At 37.2% G+C, this 17,538-nt stretch overlaps 1 protein-coding gene across 4 annotated transcripts in view; it reads right to left on the bottom strand.

The window, feature by feature from the left end:
* The window catches only part of Cox7b2 (cytochrome c oxidase subunit 7B2), a 112,261-nt gene extending 95,659 nt beyond the window's left edge, over window positions 1–16,602 (bottom strand). The window contains exon 1 of one of the 4 annotated variants that reach the window (XM_087582093.1): window positions 16,523–16,602. The gene's annotated coding sequence lies outside the window, so the exon portion shown is untranslated. Of the gene's footprint in view, window positions 1–3,282; window positions 3,363–16,522 lie in introns of those variants that run through there. The other 3 variants (NM_001399572.1, XM_087582094.1, XM_087582095.1) reach the window with 3 other exon arrangements.
* Between the last annotated feature and the right edge of the window lie 936 nt (window positions 16,603–17,538).

Here is a 17,538-nt window from a genome sequence, read left to right as displayed (position 1 = left end):
ACATAAATCTGATAAATTACCCTGAAACACAAAGTTTATGGCTTCCATTGAACCTGTACTATAACTGAATTTATGGTTTCACTAAACTTTACAGTAATATATCAAGAAATGTTCTGATAAAAGGAGCCTAAAGTTTCAACTTTCTCTCTTTTATACTATGGCCTAAACAAGACTTAGTTCTAGTAGTTTTTTTTCCCAGTATAGCATATAGTTTTCCAACAGTCGAAATGATATTACACATAGCTACAAGGAATGCACTACTATTAAAACCATGTAAAATATTGTCCTTCATAATACAGAGGAATCAGGAGGCAGAGTCCTGCCATTTTCCTGAACTGTACATGAAGTCATGATTAGCCCCTTTTCTACCTATATCCATCAGTATTACCGCACTATTATCTCGTTATCTGTGAAGAACGTTAAAGTGGGAAAATGACTGCATTTCTTACACATTGGAAATGTATGCTTCATAATGACAGCCTGATTTAAGGTTTAATAAAACAAAGGAAGTCCAAGTACTTCTTACTGTTACTAAAAAGGTAAGATACACCTCAATATTAAAAATCTGAAGCAAAGAAAAAACCTATTAAAGTCAATTTCATATCTAAGACTGAATTCTAGGTAAGGGCAGTAGTAACTAAGTAGGAGTAAATTCATCTTCTTTTTTTTAATTCTAAGAACACAATCTTAACCATAAGGAGATCAATTGCTTTCAATGACTTTGTCAGTTATTATTATTTATTTACCTCCTATTTTCCACAAACTACATTTCTGAGTTAATATTTTTCTTTTTATATTGTTCATATCTTAATTTACCTAAGTACCATCTTCTCTAATTTACAATCTTTAGTGTTTTCTTCTCAATAGGAAATATTTACATATAAAAGTGTTTATAGTAAAAAAAGCTGACAAATTACAAATGAAATATAAATGACTAAATAGCTATGTTTAATATACTACTGTTTCACAGTTATATTGTAGATTTATATGTATGCAGTCCTTTGTGTTTGATAGTTACTAAATGAATAAAATAAAGTATTAACCCATTTAAGAAATATCGGCAAACCAGTAAATATAGGCAGAACAGTTTGACTGACTCCACATTTTATTATCAGATACTAAGGTAGAAAAATCCTTTCTACAAATTCATGCTCTGCAATAAAATCAGCAAAAGTTTACTGATGAAAGATAATTTGTCAATTCTTCTCTCATTTATTTTATTACTTCTCCGACAGAAAGTAAAGTCTGTAATATCGCAAAAGATAATGAAATGGTGGAAAAATATGGGTTGGGATCCCATGTCATCATCACTGGCTAAGTACCAAAGGAACAGTGTGCAAAGTTTCCCTCAAAGGGCTTTTCTACAGTAGGTTTCCAGGTCAAGAGACTTCTTCGCGTGGTAATAAATGCATTAATTAAAGTATGGAGCATTTTGACATGCAGTCTCTGAGGTCTACAAACCATACTTATGATTTTCAAAGAAAGAGGGGCAAATTGTTGGGGAATCACCGCAACAATAAAGCCATCGTCTACTGAAATACTTATTCCAGTGGACAAAGAGGTAAACAAACAAACACCTGAATAAGACACTAAACCTCACTGGATCCTAAAGAGAGTTATTGGAATCGGTTTGAAAAATGAGTAATATGCCAGATTCCTTGATGAGAAAGCATGAAAAAACACTTTTAAAAATATGAACAAATGCAGCTATGAACACAATAAAACAGAGACCAGCCTTTAAACTCTCCTCAGATATACAATATTTACATATCTATGGTTATTTAAGTTAAAATATGCAGACTGCTTTTAAAGAATTCTATGATAATAAAAGAGAGCATTGAAAAGGAACTAGTTGTTGAATAAAATGACAAATCAATTAAAATGTCATAATATGGGTGCTGGAAAGATGGCTCTAAAGTGAGGTCCTGGGTGTTCAATTCCCAGCAACCACATGGTAGCGGCTCACAGACATATATATATATGTGTGTGTGTGTGTGTGTGTGTGTGTGTGTGTGTGTGTGTGTGTGTCTATGTATATACACATACACATATATACACATATACACATATATATACACACATATACATATCATAATATATGTTGAAATAAAAAGCTTACAGAAAGCAAAAGTAATTATACAAGCAATTATTTCTTAAATAGGAATAGATAGGAACCTAGAATCTATTTTAAGTCTTTGAAATAGTAAGAAAAGAAACCAAAAATTCAGAGGAGGGAAAGCTCCACATAGACTAGCAACAGTGGATTAAAAAATCCTGTGTGCAAGAAGGAATGTGTCTACTGGAAAGAACTGCTAATTGTGGGAAAAGTTCACAGATGTGTATTTTATACTCCTGGAAGAAGTCTTCTAAACAACATGTAGCTGTAACATCTTCTCTTGTTCAATTAGCACCACAATTCTAATAAAAGGAAGCACCATTGCGTGTGCTTCACATTGAGGATGGGCTTAATAAAAAGAAAACTGGAAAAAGGAGGGAAATGATGCAGAAAGGGAGGGAAGAAGGGAACTGATCCCATGGCTTCTTCCAAATCCACCTGCTTGCTTGGCTTTCTGGGAAGGATTTTAGGCATCAGATGCAATTTTTATGTGCACTCTTCCCTGTGACTTCCTAGCCTAAAGGCATACACAGAAAAAAAAAAAAAAAAAAGACCGCAGACTTAAGAATCAGAACTTTCTTCTAGTCCCAATGGCTTTAAAACTATAAGAAATCAGTAAAGAAAAGTTGCCTCATATCCTTCATATGAACCCTGTCTACCAACCAATATTCAAGTGTTATAAGACTGCAGATATCATGGACAAAGCACCACCCCTAAAAGAAAATGTCTCATGTTGATGTGTGACTATCAAGTCATAATGATTTAATCCAAACACAAGGGGCCAGACGCTTATACCAGACTTTTCCCTAGTTCCCTTATGCAATTAATTATTAGCCTCTAATAACACAGACAGACAGACCGGAAAAAGAATGAAAACAAAGGAGAAAAGTGGCCAAAGATTCCTGTCATCTCCTTGAAATGCTTCACTCCTATTCAGAACCATTAATCAGAAAAAACAGTAGGCTGCCAGCCCCTGTGGAAGATGTAGATGCCCCAAATGGCGTGCATGCTTGCTGTGCTGACACTACTTTTAATGATCCAAACATCTGGAAAACAACATTTCACAGTGACAATCTGAACTTTACGGATACGCAATAATTCCCATGCTGTGTACTGTGCATTACAAGCACAATAGGAATAGCAACGTGGTGCCCCTTAGTACTTACCATAAGAGCCCAGGGAATTCCACTGAGACAAGGACATTTGTGTGCTGACAGTGCACCTACATTCTACTTTAGTGAATTCCTAAGGAAAGTAAGTCGTGTTAGAATCTTGGCCTTTTGAATTTCTATTGTGTTCACACCAGCTTAAAATTTGGACATTCATTACAAATATTTGTCTTCTATTCATAGAACTATACACAACACTTTAGGTAACAGCAAAAGATGGGGAGGCTGATATTATTTTATATTTCATCAATACTGCTTTTCTACTAGGGCTCATATTTTATATTTCATCCAATTCCAAGTGTCCCTCTCCCTCATCCTCTATCTTCATATGCTCAAATACCATAAAACCAGTACCAAGGATAAGCATCGCAGCATCTGGACATAATGGTACACAACTTTAATCTCAGCACCTGGGAAGCAGAGGCTTCTGACAGCTCAAGGCCAGCTTGGTTTTACTGCAGGACAGCCAGAGCTACAATAGTGAGACTTTGTCTTAAAAAGCAACAGCAACAAAACAACAATAAAAAACAAAAAACTAAATGAAAACAAAAAAAAGGATAATCATAGCAGCTACTTTTGTGTACTCTCTTTCTTATAATGATCCTGTTACATTAAATAAACCAAGGAAAATCTGTTTGGTACAGTAAGATAGACTATCCTTAGAAACAGTCCTCTTTCCTTTCTTCACTAGGCTTATAAGCTACATTCCTTTTAACTAGGACTTTTAGCATCTCCTTCAGAGCTCCACATATGTTCTGCTCTGTATTTGTCAGTTTCCTTAAGGCTTAGGTGTTGTCACGAGCAGTACGAGAATGCATATCTCCCTCTGACTACTAAGGATGGCACCACAGCACTATTCGTTCTACTGTCTTTGAAGTCTAGGACACTCACTAGTTCCAACTTTTGACTTAATTCAGTAAATTCCGTTTTCCAATGCTTCACTGTCGTCTTATTGACATATGGAGAACTGGATAGCAAGGTATACACGACTCCTGAGCCATCATTTCACAAACATTACATGGCTAGAAAGTATGGAAAGAAGACAAGTGTCATATACACCAAGCACCGTGTATGGCAATGCAGATAGAGTGCAGTTTGCAATTTCCCAGAACAGCAGTGCCTTATGGCTCATGTGATGAGAAAGTTAAATGCCCCCGGCTATTTTATTAAGCTTATTTAAGCCAGAAGCAAAGAGCTCTAAAAACAAGCGGTGTTCATAACTGTTTGTAGAGGGCATGAGGTCCTTGGGCACACAGATAAACACTAAAAAACCAGGAAGAGAAACACACAGGGTTGTTTCTTCAATGAAAGAGATGTATACCTGTTTTCTGCATGGAAGGCTGGGATGTAGTTAATAACCTGGTGACCTATGCTAGCTATAGAGCAGGCCACACCTGAATCTCCTGACTACTATGCATAAAGCGGACTCTCTAGACCATGGTTTTGAGTGTTGCTTCACAGTCATTAGAAACTAACCTTGGGGGAGATGTTACATGTACTCCATAGTTTAGTGAACTCTAAACTATCTGTATTACACCAGATCCCTCCCTAGGACCTTAAGCTATAGAACCCATCTTTGTGGAAAAGGTTACAGGCACTGTGAGTTTCAATGTAGTCACACATTTAAGTTCTATTGTATACATGGGACTGAAATAATCATTACCAATTTTTTTTCCAAAATTGTGATATACTTAAATATGCCTAAAATAAACTGGTGTCAGATTCTAGAAGTTTGAGCCAACACCAGATACTGAGATGTGTTGAACCAGATTTCCTTCTTGCCTCTGGTGAATCATTACTCAGCCAGCCCTGGTGTTTGCAGTCAACAACTGTTATATTATTTCAACTACTTTGGCTTGCACATGTATATCCTGAAAGTGAAATAGTTACGACATATATAAAAAGTTAACAACAGTTATTTCTTTGGAATAATTCTTTTTCTGTTTTTTTCTATATTACTCAATGTTTTCTGACTAATTTAGACTGTATTACCTTTATAAAGAAATGTGAGCCCAGATACAGGAGTAACAGAATCAGACAAAACCCTTCAGAAAGTAGACTCTGTAGTAAGTACTGGAGATTTATGTGGTACATTAGAGCAGGCAACTAAGTTCAAGCCTTCCTGATTATCTGCCATAGTTTCATAATTCTAAACATTTGACTTCTGTTCTACGAGAGATTAGCTGCTCAATGCTAGATTTGGCCACACGGTTGACAGTTATAATAGATGTGAATATAGTTATGTTCCTAATGCCTACTCCAACACAAAAGATGCTGCACTATGCATGGTTCTCAAGAATACAAATGATGCTTTATTAACTCACTTAACCATTGCCACATGCCTATGTGCATGGATCCTCTGCTGGGCCATTTAGATTTGTATTATACAAAAGCAGAAAACAAAGAACATCTGACAGTGTCTCTTCTCAAGGGTCCTAGATATTAGTTATAGCCAATGTATGAAAAGAAAAGGACAAGATGACTGTTACTTTCACCAGGATAATCTGTGAGGTATGACAAGCCAATGCTTGAACAAACTAAGAGAGTCCTGTTGAAAATAGAAGAGTAGTCAGACTCCAGATAAATATGTAAAGTTGTGGACATTTTCCTCATGTGGGGCATGAGACCAAGGACGACAATGTGTGCCATGTCAGTTCGTTTGTTGACTGACTGATTTCAATTTGCATAGTTAAATGCTAGCAGTTAAAACAAGAGAACTCTGTAAGGTAACATTCAATAATAATGACCAAGAACTTGTGTTTAAAAATAGGTAGATAACTGCAAATTCATCTGACTATCAACGTAAAGAAAGATTCGGGTCAGTCAGAGGACCTGGGAAGATGTCAGCATACAGATGGTAAAGAAATGACCATGAGGTGAGTTTATAGAAAGAACAGAAGCAGTCAAAAGATGATCCGCATTTTTTTCGTTTAGAAGATGATACAGCAGAGAGGAGTGAAAGGTAGGAGCACAGAGATGATTGGGAGACTAGGGGAAGATACTAAGCACCTGAATATACTGCACTTTTCATAATAAATAATCGGAACATAAAGCACACTTTTATATCACACATGACTAAAGTCCTAATGTTCTGACTGACTTTAGAGTCCTGGCCAAAAATACAATCTTAGATTGCGTTTAGTATCTCTTTTTAGATACAGATCTGACATGGACTCCAGTGCAATGCTATATAATACTGGTTAGTCTGTTTAGTCTTTAACCTGGTCTTGTTCCTTGACCTTTTCCTTCCGCCCGTGTTGTTGCTAAAGGACAGATATTCAGCACTGGCTGAAAAGACTACAAACTTTTCAGGAAAGCAGCTCTGGCAGGCTGAGCGTCATTATAACCAATGGACAAACAACGCAGATTGCACGCATGCTATTGTGATGCAGTGAAAAAATGAGTCTCTTACGTAAGAATATTTCTCTTGTTACCACTCTGTGTAAAAGGATATCTGATGTATGTTCATTTCCTTACCCTCTTACCTTTCTCAGCTAAATGTATTTTTAGCTATCACTAAATGGAGAAAACTGAAGCCCAAGAACCAAGATTGTGTAAAATCCACAATGCTTTAATGAACAGCAATTTAACATATCAATACCAATACCAAAGGGAGAGATCATCTTTCCCCAGAGAAGTCAAGTGCAACAGAACTGTACAGTCCTGACTCTTCCTATGTCTTCCTGAAATTAACTGCACAGTCTGTACACATTTAACCAAGAGGTGTTTACTGCTTTGGCCGCAAAACAGAAACTGAAGCCCCTGCAAACATGGACTCCTGCCGTCTGTGGGGAGCCGCCACCAGCTTCGGTTATTTGGAAATGTGATCTTCTAAATATTTGACTCTCTAATTCCAAATTAGTTTTTGACCTCACATAAGCATCCAATTAATTAGAAAAAGAAGAAAGATTCTTTATACATATAGAAAATTAAAGTACCCCTACATATTTGTAAACCAAGTTTGTAATGTCTCATTATGACACAACCACTACTGGACTGCTCTGCTGCTGTAAAACACATTATTTTGAGATCAAATAAAGTGAGGTGGCATCTGCATAGTTAATTAGTTTTCTTGGGTGAGGTTGTTATTAGATATTTAACTTGGTAAGAAAATAATGAGGATCCCTTAAAAGGGATATGTAGGAATTTTACACTAGGACAAGAAAGAATCTGAGCAAGAACCTTTGAAGAAAAGTCAAAGATGAAGAATTTCAAAAAAAAAAAAAAGGAGTGGTAATGCAGAAGAAAAGTGTACAACTTAAGAAACCTTGCCAGCTATGCTTTGTAAAGTAAAAATGAAGCCAAGCACAACTATCGCATGCCTGTAATCCCAGCATGTTAGAGCTTGTGGTAGGATTATAACTAAGACGCACAACTGAATTATAGAGCAAAATAAAAAGTTATAGTTCCCTTTTCCCCACAGATGTGTTTCGCTAACAATATGGGATATGAATAATTGGTCAAGGCAGTACTGAAGCAACTACCCCAAAAGTACAGTCCACGCCAAAGCTATCAGCTGTCCTCTCCAGAGGTGGCATGCTTGTCACTGTCAATGAAGCCAAAAACTTGAGGCTAGGTCCTGGGCCCTAGGGGAAAACCTACTATGATTTTTGCTAAAAGAATATAGTAATAGAATGATACCTAATGGTTTATGCTATACCTGTACAAGAGAGCACTGCTCAACTCTTATCAAAAAAGCTCCTATTAGTAAATGACAATAAATACAGAAACCTAAAACCTATCAACATGCAGAGAATTAGAGAGACTTTCAGGTCTAAATGGGAAACTATATCACAATACTCCCCTTAAGGCTCAGAGATATATGCAGAAGTGGTCAATGGAAGATTTGAAGAGCAAGAGTTTGTGAATGATTTCAGGGAAAAAGTATTTCCCTAACACAAAAGACGTGCATGTGAATGCACAGAGGGTGTGATAACATGCACCTAACCTGCAAAACTCAAGCCAGTCAAAATGTTAGCATAGAGAAAAGAGGGTGGACACAAAGTCCCACCAAGGTTCTAATGCTATTAGATTGCTGCTGGGTGAGGGAGATTGACATTCCGATAGAAAGACACTCAGTATATTGATTACACTACAGAGCAGGCCCCACACCCAGGAGCAGACAAACAATACAAACAGGAGGGTGTTTATTGCTCTTTGACTGGAGGGTGAAAACATGAAGTTAGGTGAGCAGTGAGGAGGAATGTATGCAAGGAGTTTGGGGAAAAAATGAATAGAATCAAAACATACAAACGTACAAATGAAGGATTATAGGTATTAATAAGTTATGTTTTTGCATTTTATTGTATTTGACATTTTGACACAAATCTATGCAAATATATTTATGTTTATACTTCATATTTTAAGGTTTCTCAAATTATTAAGCTTCAGGCTGTATGAAATGCTGATCTCAATAAAGGAAGCACTATTAATTAAAATACACTTAACTAGAAAATAATTACATTTCAACTTGAAATAGAGCTGTTTTCAAAGCCTTTTTTCCCAACATCACCATCACTACCAATTAAAGCTCAGAGACAATTTCATCTCCTTATAAGAATAAATTTAGAGGAAAGAGAAAATCCAATAAGGCCTCTAGATGAGACAGTGTGCCAAAAAAGCAGATAGACTTGCCTGAAAATAAAACATTAAACTTATTTTGCCGAGACATATCCACTGGCTTCCTGTTATAGGTCTGACTAAAACGACTTATTTATTAAGTACCTATGAATATAAAACTTTCCTCGTCCTTAGCCTTTCCTCCCTTTAAATTTAATTATAGTTTCCCAACTGTCATGGCTATGAAACAATCTTATGAGAAAAAGAAAAATTTAGTATGTATTGTTTTGCTTATAAAATTTTATCTCCAAAGCACCAACCTATGTTATTTCTGGATGCTTTTTTAGTATGAGTAAGTGTACATGGTGGTCATTTCATGGCTAGTACAGGAGATAAATGCAATAAATCATTAAAGCTAGAGTGGTTCACCCTACTAAGCCTATTGGACAATCGTCTGTAATGTAGAATGCTTACAAAAGGCCAATCGAAAGGCTGATCACACTTGAGATCATTTTGCGGAAGATTCACAGCAGCTCAGCTATAAAACTATTGGTAAAATCATCTAGAGGCTATTTTACTGGTTTGCTCATACCATCTAGCACTCAAAAACAAATTAATTAAAGGAACAGAGGCAAGAGAAAGAAACCTAAAAGCACAGAGTTCCACAAGAGTAGTAAATCTCCTTATACCTCATATAGTTTGAGGCGACCAAATGTTGTCTATTTTGCCATGACTAGCAACAGGCATCCTTTGATATTATTAATGCAGTTCAGCTGATATGAACAGACAAAATTGAAAAAGGAGGAGAATGTGCTTTATCATCTGTAGCAGAATTTCAATTTTCTCTTTCAACTACAGATGAATGCATTTTCTTCACAAACCCAAGACAGAAGATCTTGATTACTGTCGCAAGAATAATCTTAGTCTTTGTGTGAAGAAGATAGGGAAAATAAATAGTTTTTCTGGATGATGTGTCACCTTATGAACTTACAATACAAGATATATTCTTGGGGGTAAGGAAATTAAATTATGGTAAATGGTAGAACCATTAAAATGACAATTGAAGGCTTATTTTATAGTCTATGGCTGGCTTCCCAATTGTCCTCTATTTTTGCTTCACCTCAGGGGCACAGACAACTGAACCAGAAACAAACAGGGTCAAGACAGGGGCAACTGTCTGGGAATACAGGTCACTTGGGCTATAGGCCTTGTCATGAATTGTTAGCTGTGTTTTAAAATTAAGGTTCTGCAACATCTCTGGCTACCACCCTTCTTTCAGACCTTCACACACACAAAGAGACAGACAGACAGACAGACAGACAGACAGACAGACAGACAGACAGACAGACAGACAGAAGTGTGTACATACGTGTGCATGCACACATGAAGGGGAAAATGAGGTAGAAGAGAAAGAGAGGAGGAGAGGTGGGAAGTGAGAGGGAGCAAGGAAAGAGAGGGATGTAGGGAGAGAGGGAGGAGGGAAAGGAGGAAGGAGAGGAAGAGGGAGGGGGAGGAAAAAGAGGGGGGAAAGAAAACAAACCATCACATCACAAGTTTTTTCTCACTTGTAGCAGCACAAAAGTCTCCAATACTACACCACTGCCTCAGCTGTACTCTTCCTCTATAACGGAATGCTCATCACGCTTCGGAGTATTAGTTTTTTGCGTGACCTTAAGTTACAGTTTTTTGAGTGACCTAAATTTATCCCTCAACAGATAACACAGGCTTCTGTTAAAAAATAGCAGTTGATGGTACCTAGCCGAATCAGGAGATAGAAGGACACACATTTATTCCATATACTCTCAGGTTTCCCACAAATAATTCCTATGGATATCCACCGCAGTACACACTCTGAGAACACTACAAACCAGTATAACAGATTTCCTCAACTTCATTTTCTCTTAACTCATATAAAAATTAATACTAATAAGCATATTAATTTTACACTATTACATCAGCTTCCTTAATTGTGCCCCCATGTTCTTTCTACCTTTTATTTTTGTTAACATTTTATGGTTTTTCTCCAAACTCTATCAGCTTTGGCTTTATAACTTAAATTTGTCATCCTCACTCTCATGGATATTAAATTTGATGAACTTTACCTTTTGGTCAATAACTCAGTACCTTAGGTTCACTATCTAGAAAACTCTTGTCTCAAATACAGTCATTAGCCTATAGACAAGTAAACATTAAGATTAATTTTCCTTCCAAATTTGTATTAGTTTCTCTAATCAAGAAGTTATTTCTAAATTACCTCATTCCCTCTACTCATAAATTAAATCTATAAACATTGTATTCCTCTGAATTCTCTGTTCTAAAAGCCAAAATTACATTAGATGTTCTCATCATTTCTTGTTTGTATTATTCCAGTATTTCCCTAATTGGTCTTCCTGACTTCCATTTCTCCATATTCTATGTACCACTGACTTATTTTCTTAAAGCATATTTTGTTATTTTCCTTTCCTATTTAAAAACTGTAGTAATCTCACATTCCCAACAGCAATAAGTTTAATATTTTTGTGTGTAACCTGAATCATTCATTTCTCCATCATATATCCTCACAATAGATTGCTTAGATTTAATCATTGAACCTGCAGATAATGATTAGACAACTGAATCTCTGATGCTTTCCATCATATTACTTCATGTACATCATAAATAATTTATCTAGGGGTAGTATAGAGTTAACCAAAGCATATTCAAGAAATAGAACTATCAAGTTGGGTATTTATCAAAGCGAACTGTTTGAATGCACCAAAATATATTCACATAATGAAGTATTACTATATAACTGTAAAACAAAAAGCTTGGGAAGAATTCTGTACAATAAATGAATATATTTTCACAATATGTAGTTAACTTTCCCAAAAAAGGCACACAGTACTGTAAAAGATTAATTACTTATGTAGAAAGGAAAAGAGTTTTGAATATATGTTCATATTTCTGTATGTTTGTGTTTTAAAACGTGACTTGGAAAGAAGAACCTCCTGGGCACTTGACCTAGTTTTGACTCCAGAACCCAGACTGCTTTGGTCTGGTCTGTCACTTGCAAATTAAATGCTAAATAAACCTATATTTAAAATAACTGAAAGAAGCTGTGGAGATTTGATATGCATGGTCCATGGAGTGGCACTATTAAGAGGTGTGGCCTTGTTGAAGGAAGTGTGTCACTGTGAGGTGGGATTTGAAACCCTCTTCCTAGCTGCCAGTGAGTCAGTCTTCCCCTGTTTGCCTTCAGAACAAGATGTAGAACTCTCAGCTCCTCCAACACCATGCTTCCTGCCTTGATGATAATGGACCAAACCTCGGAACCTGTAAGCCAGTCCCAATTAAATGTCCTTTATGAGAGTTGCCTTGGTCATGGTATCTTTTTACAGCAGTGGAAACCCTAAATAAAAAGCTTTACTGCAGAAGGTTGAAGTAATATATCATAATGAGTTAACATTGATCAAACAGTGTACGTAAGACAGCCTTAGGGATTTAATTGTTATAAATTAAATTGTTTTAAAGGGGGGAGGTAAGGGTTACTAAATGAAGACTGCAAGCGATGAGGATAGATAGAGATAGAAGAGAAGACTTACAAAGGTATACATTTTTAAACCACTTTAGGGTTTGAAACAGATTCATGGATCAAGACCAACAAAATAATATGTAAATATGGAACTATCTCTCCACTTATGATTTTAAATAAAAGACACTCCTCGATCATAAAACAACATTCTTTAAAAATTAGAAAACAAAGATAAATGGGGCCTACAGAGAAAGGACATAGAAGTCCTTTTGTTCTGAGCCTCAACAGGATGCAGCCAGTCTATATGTGCATCATACAATCCAGGCACTCCTATCAATGTGCTAATTTTTCTGTTATATGTTCCTGATATCTAAGAGGAAAACTGATTAAACTGTGTTCAGTATGGATGAAATCTGATCTATATGCCTGTCTTCCAAAAAAATTTAAAAGATCATCAAATCAACAGATTTGGGTTAAAGTACATTTTAATTCTTAAAATTAATTTTTAAAATGTCTTCATTTCTTCCTAGTTTCCGTTATTGTTTGGGTGCTAATGGCCGTGTACTTTGTAACTAAAATAGTTTCTCTCTATCTAGTAGATAGGCACTTTCCACCAAGCATATTTCTACTGACTGGAGAATCCCTTCACTGGTGAAGTGTGCCTCTTAGAGAAGAGCTTAGTTTCAGCTGCAAAACCACACTGAATATATTCCTGAACTGGAGCTAAAATTGATGCTTCTGAAGCACGTTCCCCTAGGTGTCCAATGAGAATTTAATTCTCTTTCATGTGTTCCTTCAGGCACTGTCAATTGTTCACTCTGTCAACACCACTCTTTACTAATACATTTTTTTTGTACAAGCCAGGACTATGTCTCTAATTTTCATTTCATTCTAACTTTCATCTACACATATCTTACCTTTTTTTAAAGTTAAGTATATTTAAGAAGTTGTGGACTATGAATATAGTACTCATAGCTGGGCCATTGCCTAATGTACCCAAGGTCCAGGGTTCGCTCTGCATTTTTGCACTTTCCAATGGATTAGCTCATTTTCCTCTTCTGTATCACATGACAAATTAATGCCGACTTGTTGCAAAATGGATATTTGCTTTCTGTGCTTTTAATTTTCTTAACTATATCTTTTTGGTAAGAAACTCCTATCTATATTCTTAAAGTCTAGTTTCTTCTACTACTAACAATAAAAATGGCTTTATTTTGAGTTTACCACAAGTATCTACTTTTCAAATACCACCCCCTCCTACATACATATACCTCCCTGGAATTAATAATTGCAAGAAAAAACTTTTCTCATGCTAGCTGACGAGCCCATCCAACATTTAACTTACACTACATCCTGGCCTCTTACAATAGAGTTTATCACAAAACCTTTGACCTACAATCTGTCCTGCCTGCAAGATGTGTTGGGGTAATTAATGATGGCTGAGAACTTCTGGAAATGACCAACCAATTACTGATCCAACTAGAGCCCCACACCATAAGAGGAGCCCATGCCTGACAGTGCCTGGATAGCCAAGAACAAGAGGCTTAACATCCAGAGACCCAGGATAGAATCAAACATTACTGGCAAAAAAAATCAATAAAATGACTCCTAATGATATTTTGCTATACTCATAGATCATCAGTACCTGGCCCAATTGTCATTAGAGGCATCATCCAGCAATTGGTGGGAGCAGATGCCCAGCCAAACACTAGGTGGAGCCAGAGGAACCCCATAGAAAAGGGGGAGGAAGGATTCTAGGATCCAGAGGGGCTACAGACACCAGGAAAACACAGCCCTTAGAGCACAGAATCAACTCAACAGGGCTCCTAGGTGCTCAGAGAAAACTGGTGACAACCACGCAGCCCGTACAGACCTGTACCAAGTTCTCTGCATGTGTTATGTTTGTGTAACTTGGTGTTCTTCTCACACTCCTAACGGGCATGAGGGGCATCCTTGATTCCTTTGCATTCTCTTGGGACCCTTTCCTCCTACTTGGTTGCCTTGGTATGGGGGTTTGTGCCTAGCCTTACTGTAACTCACTATGCCATGTTGGGTTGGTCTCTCTCTCTCTCTCTCTCTCTCTCTCTCTCTCTCTCTCTCTCTTCCTATCCTATTCTTTTTGTTTTTAAGTGAATGAAGAAGTAAATCTGAAGGAGAGGAGTCGGGGTGGGGAGGCTGGGAAAAGTGGAAGGAGAGGAAACTGAGGTTGGGATGTAAAGTATAGGAGCAGAATAAAAAATGTTTTTAAGTAAAAAAAATATAGCTTATCTTGCTAAGTCTTATGTTAACTACTATGAAAACATTTATTTGAAACACAAATTACATTTACATTCAAATTCCATAGTAGCTATATACCTTGAAAAATCATTGAATAGATCACATATACTCACAGATCTGATAAGATTTTCCTTTTGTATTTTTAGTTTCCTATTAGCTTACAAAGCATCAGAATCTCTTATGGCATTTTAATATAAACTTAGTTTTGGATCATGAGACCCACTCCATCCTCCTTCTGCCCCTTTTCCACCTCTGCACCCTTTATTCACCCCCAGTATCCTAATTCTGCTTCTGCTTTCATTTCTAATGATTTATGACTCCCCTGTCCCTCTCTTAAAGTACTATATGTATGTGTATGTGTGTGTGTGTGTGTGTGTGTGTGTGTGTGTCTGCGTGTGAATGTAATTTCGTGGGCCTCTTTCTAGTTTCCCAGCCTTTATCATATTTACTTCTGTAGTAAAATAGCCATGAATTATATGAAAGCATTTTTATCATTTCCTTAGATGGCTCTCTGAAATTTCTTTTCATAAATACCTCGAACACAGGCTTACTTGAGATCAATCTTCTATTTCAACCAAGTATCTACTGAGCAGCACCCCTTCCTAACCCTCTGCTGCATCCCTCTGGATCCCTCCTGAAGCTGTTTCCCTCCTAACAGTATCTATATCAACTCTCATTTCTAGGTCATCTCTAGTAAAACTTTTATTTTCTTCCTGCAGAAGTTTTCCTCTGGCTCACATCCATACTAGTTATGTTCTTCCATTGCTATAAATTGATACTGAAGCACAAAGCTTAAACTATTTTAGTATAACAAAATCCTATGAAAATTTGAGTATTAGTATGAATGGTCCTCATTCCCAATAAAACTGACTTCCTAATTCTACCTTCATAATTTGTTTCTTTTCGCAGCTCCTTTGGTCAAATAAGTTTGGATTTCAATAACCAGAATTACAGTCAAGAGTGCACAGAATTATCAAATACAAAGCCAACTGAAGAGTGAGAGCTAGGAGCAACTTTAAAAGCCATGCACAAGTCCTGCATGTCCAAGTCTTGTCCTTTTGTAATTCTCTCTTCCGGCTGAATAATAAAGTGATAGGAAAGTAAAGCAGAGTCTACTTTTTAATGTCACCCACTTATGACTGACACTAAACAGTTCCAGGAAGATACTCCTCCTGATGTTGAGAGAAAAAAAAAAAACGTTTGAATCCTAAACTTCTTCCATACAAAAAAAATAATATATCATCACATCTTCGTCTCATACAAAGTGACTTTAAAAATTAATTTCTACAGATTAATTTAGGACTCATTCAATACAGCTCACTTCTTCCAGTCCTCAGTAGACTGCATTTGCTGTGCTACTCAAAACTCACCAGCCCTTTTTACAGACCAAGGCACCCAAACTTGACTCTGTTGAAGACAGGGTAAGCGTCTATAAAAACTGCCATGTTTCAGTGGACAAATCACTCAGTGCAGAAAACAATCCCAAGTCAGGTACCTGACTCACTACCTCTTGCTTGGAACTTTCGGCTGTGGCAGTGCCAGCTTGGACCACAGTGCTTGGAAGCTATGCTTTGAGGTCGAAGCTAACCTGGGCTACCAATGAACCAAACAGGTAGGCCGTCTCCACAAACAAAAATAATAAAGTGGATGTCGTGTCAGGATTCATTTTGAAACAGAATTTTCCTTCCACAGTCATTCTACGTCCTAATTCAGTGGGCTGTAGGGAAATCCAACAGAAACAGTCCCTTTCCCTGAGGCACGGTCGGGGTGGGGAACGACAAGCAGTTAACTAAGAAAGTCCTTAGAACTTAGTTGTACAGCTAGTTATTAACAATTAGAGGTGATCTCTGCGAACTACTGATAAAAACTGAACCCCAAAACTGTACTTACCAGCTACGCCACAAGCACAAGCCAAAATAAAATGGCGCCGAGGTGAATCCAGTACCTGTCAATATCCCCTCAGTGAAGGCGGCACTTCCTGTGTAGCTCCCGCCCTAGAGGAAAGGAAGGGGCGCGGCACACATGAAGATGACACCTTCCAACCTTTCAAACTGACCAATCGAAGGCTCTTATTACCTCCATAGGAAGTGCCAAGGAGACTGGAATTGGGAGTGTTTTAATGCATCAAATGTTCCTTTATGAACGAAAAGTTTGAAGATACGCATCTTCACACTCCGGTGCATCATTTCTTTTGTTGGCATTTCTTCTCTTCAAGAGCACAGAACTCCCTGACAAGCCCACGGACTTCCTCACAATTATATTTTTATTAGACTCAGTTATGAGGGAACTTTGAGATTTAAAACCACAAAGGGAGGTCAAAACTATAACTATCTGGCCTCTCCTATTTCAAGATGCTTATAACGGTGACAAAAGAGTCTTATTTTCAAATGGAACCTTTGAAAGAGATGGGACTCTGATGAAAAAATAGAGTATAACTCAAAGTTAATTTTGCAAATGAAATTTTTTTCTAAATACTAAAATAATATGATGGAATATATTGTTTATTTTAAATGCAAAAATTCTCAACTTTTCTGTTTATAATATAAATTTAAAACAATATTAAAATTATTGGCATGTATTGATGTATTTTAACAAATATATAAGCTTTAAAGTCTTTAATACTGTCGCTTTCTGGAGAACGTATTTTGATAGATGTGAAGACTTGGCACTCAGTTGATGGAACTGTTTTGGAAACCTGAGGAGTGGCCTCACTGGAGGAGGAGTGGCCTCACTGGAGGAGGAGTGGCCTCACTGGAGGAGGAGTGGTCTTGTTGGAGGAGGAGTGGCCTCACTGGAGGAGGAGTGGCCTCACTGGAGGAGGAGTGGTCTTGTTGGAGGAGGTGTGGCCTCACTGGAGGAGGAGTGGTCTTGTTGGAGGAGGTGTGGCATCACTGGAGGGGGAGTGG

This window comes from Rattus norvegicus, chromosome 14, assembly GCF_021556685.1.
Source record: "Rattus norvegicus strain SHRSP/BbbUtx chromosome 14, alternate assembly SHRSP_T2T, whole genome shotgun sequence".
Taxonomy (NCBI): Eukaryota; Metazoa; Chordata; class Mammalia; order Rodentia; family Muridae; genus Rattus; species Rattus norvegicus.
The sequence above is the reverse complement of the archived record's forward strand: the minus strand, read 5'-3'. Positions and strand labels throughout refer to the sequence as shown.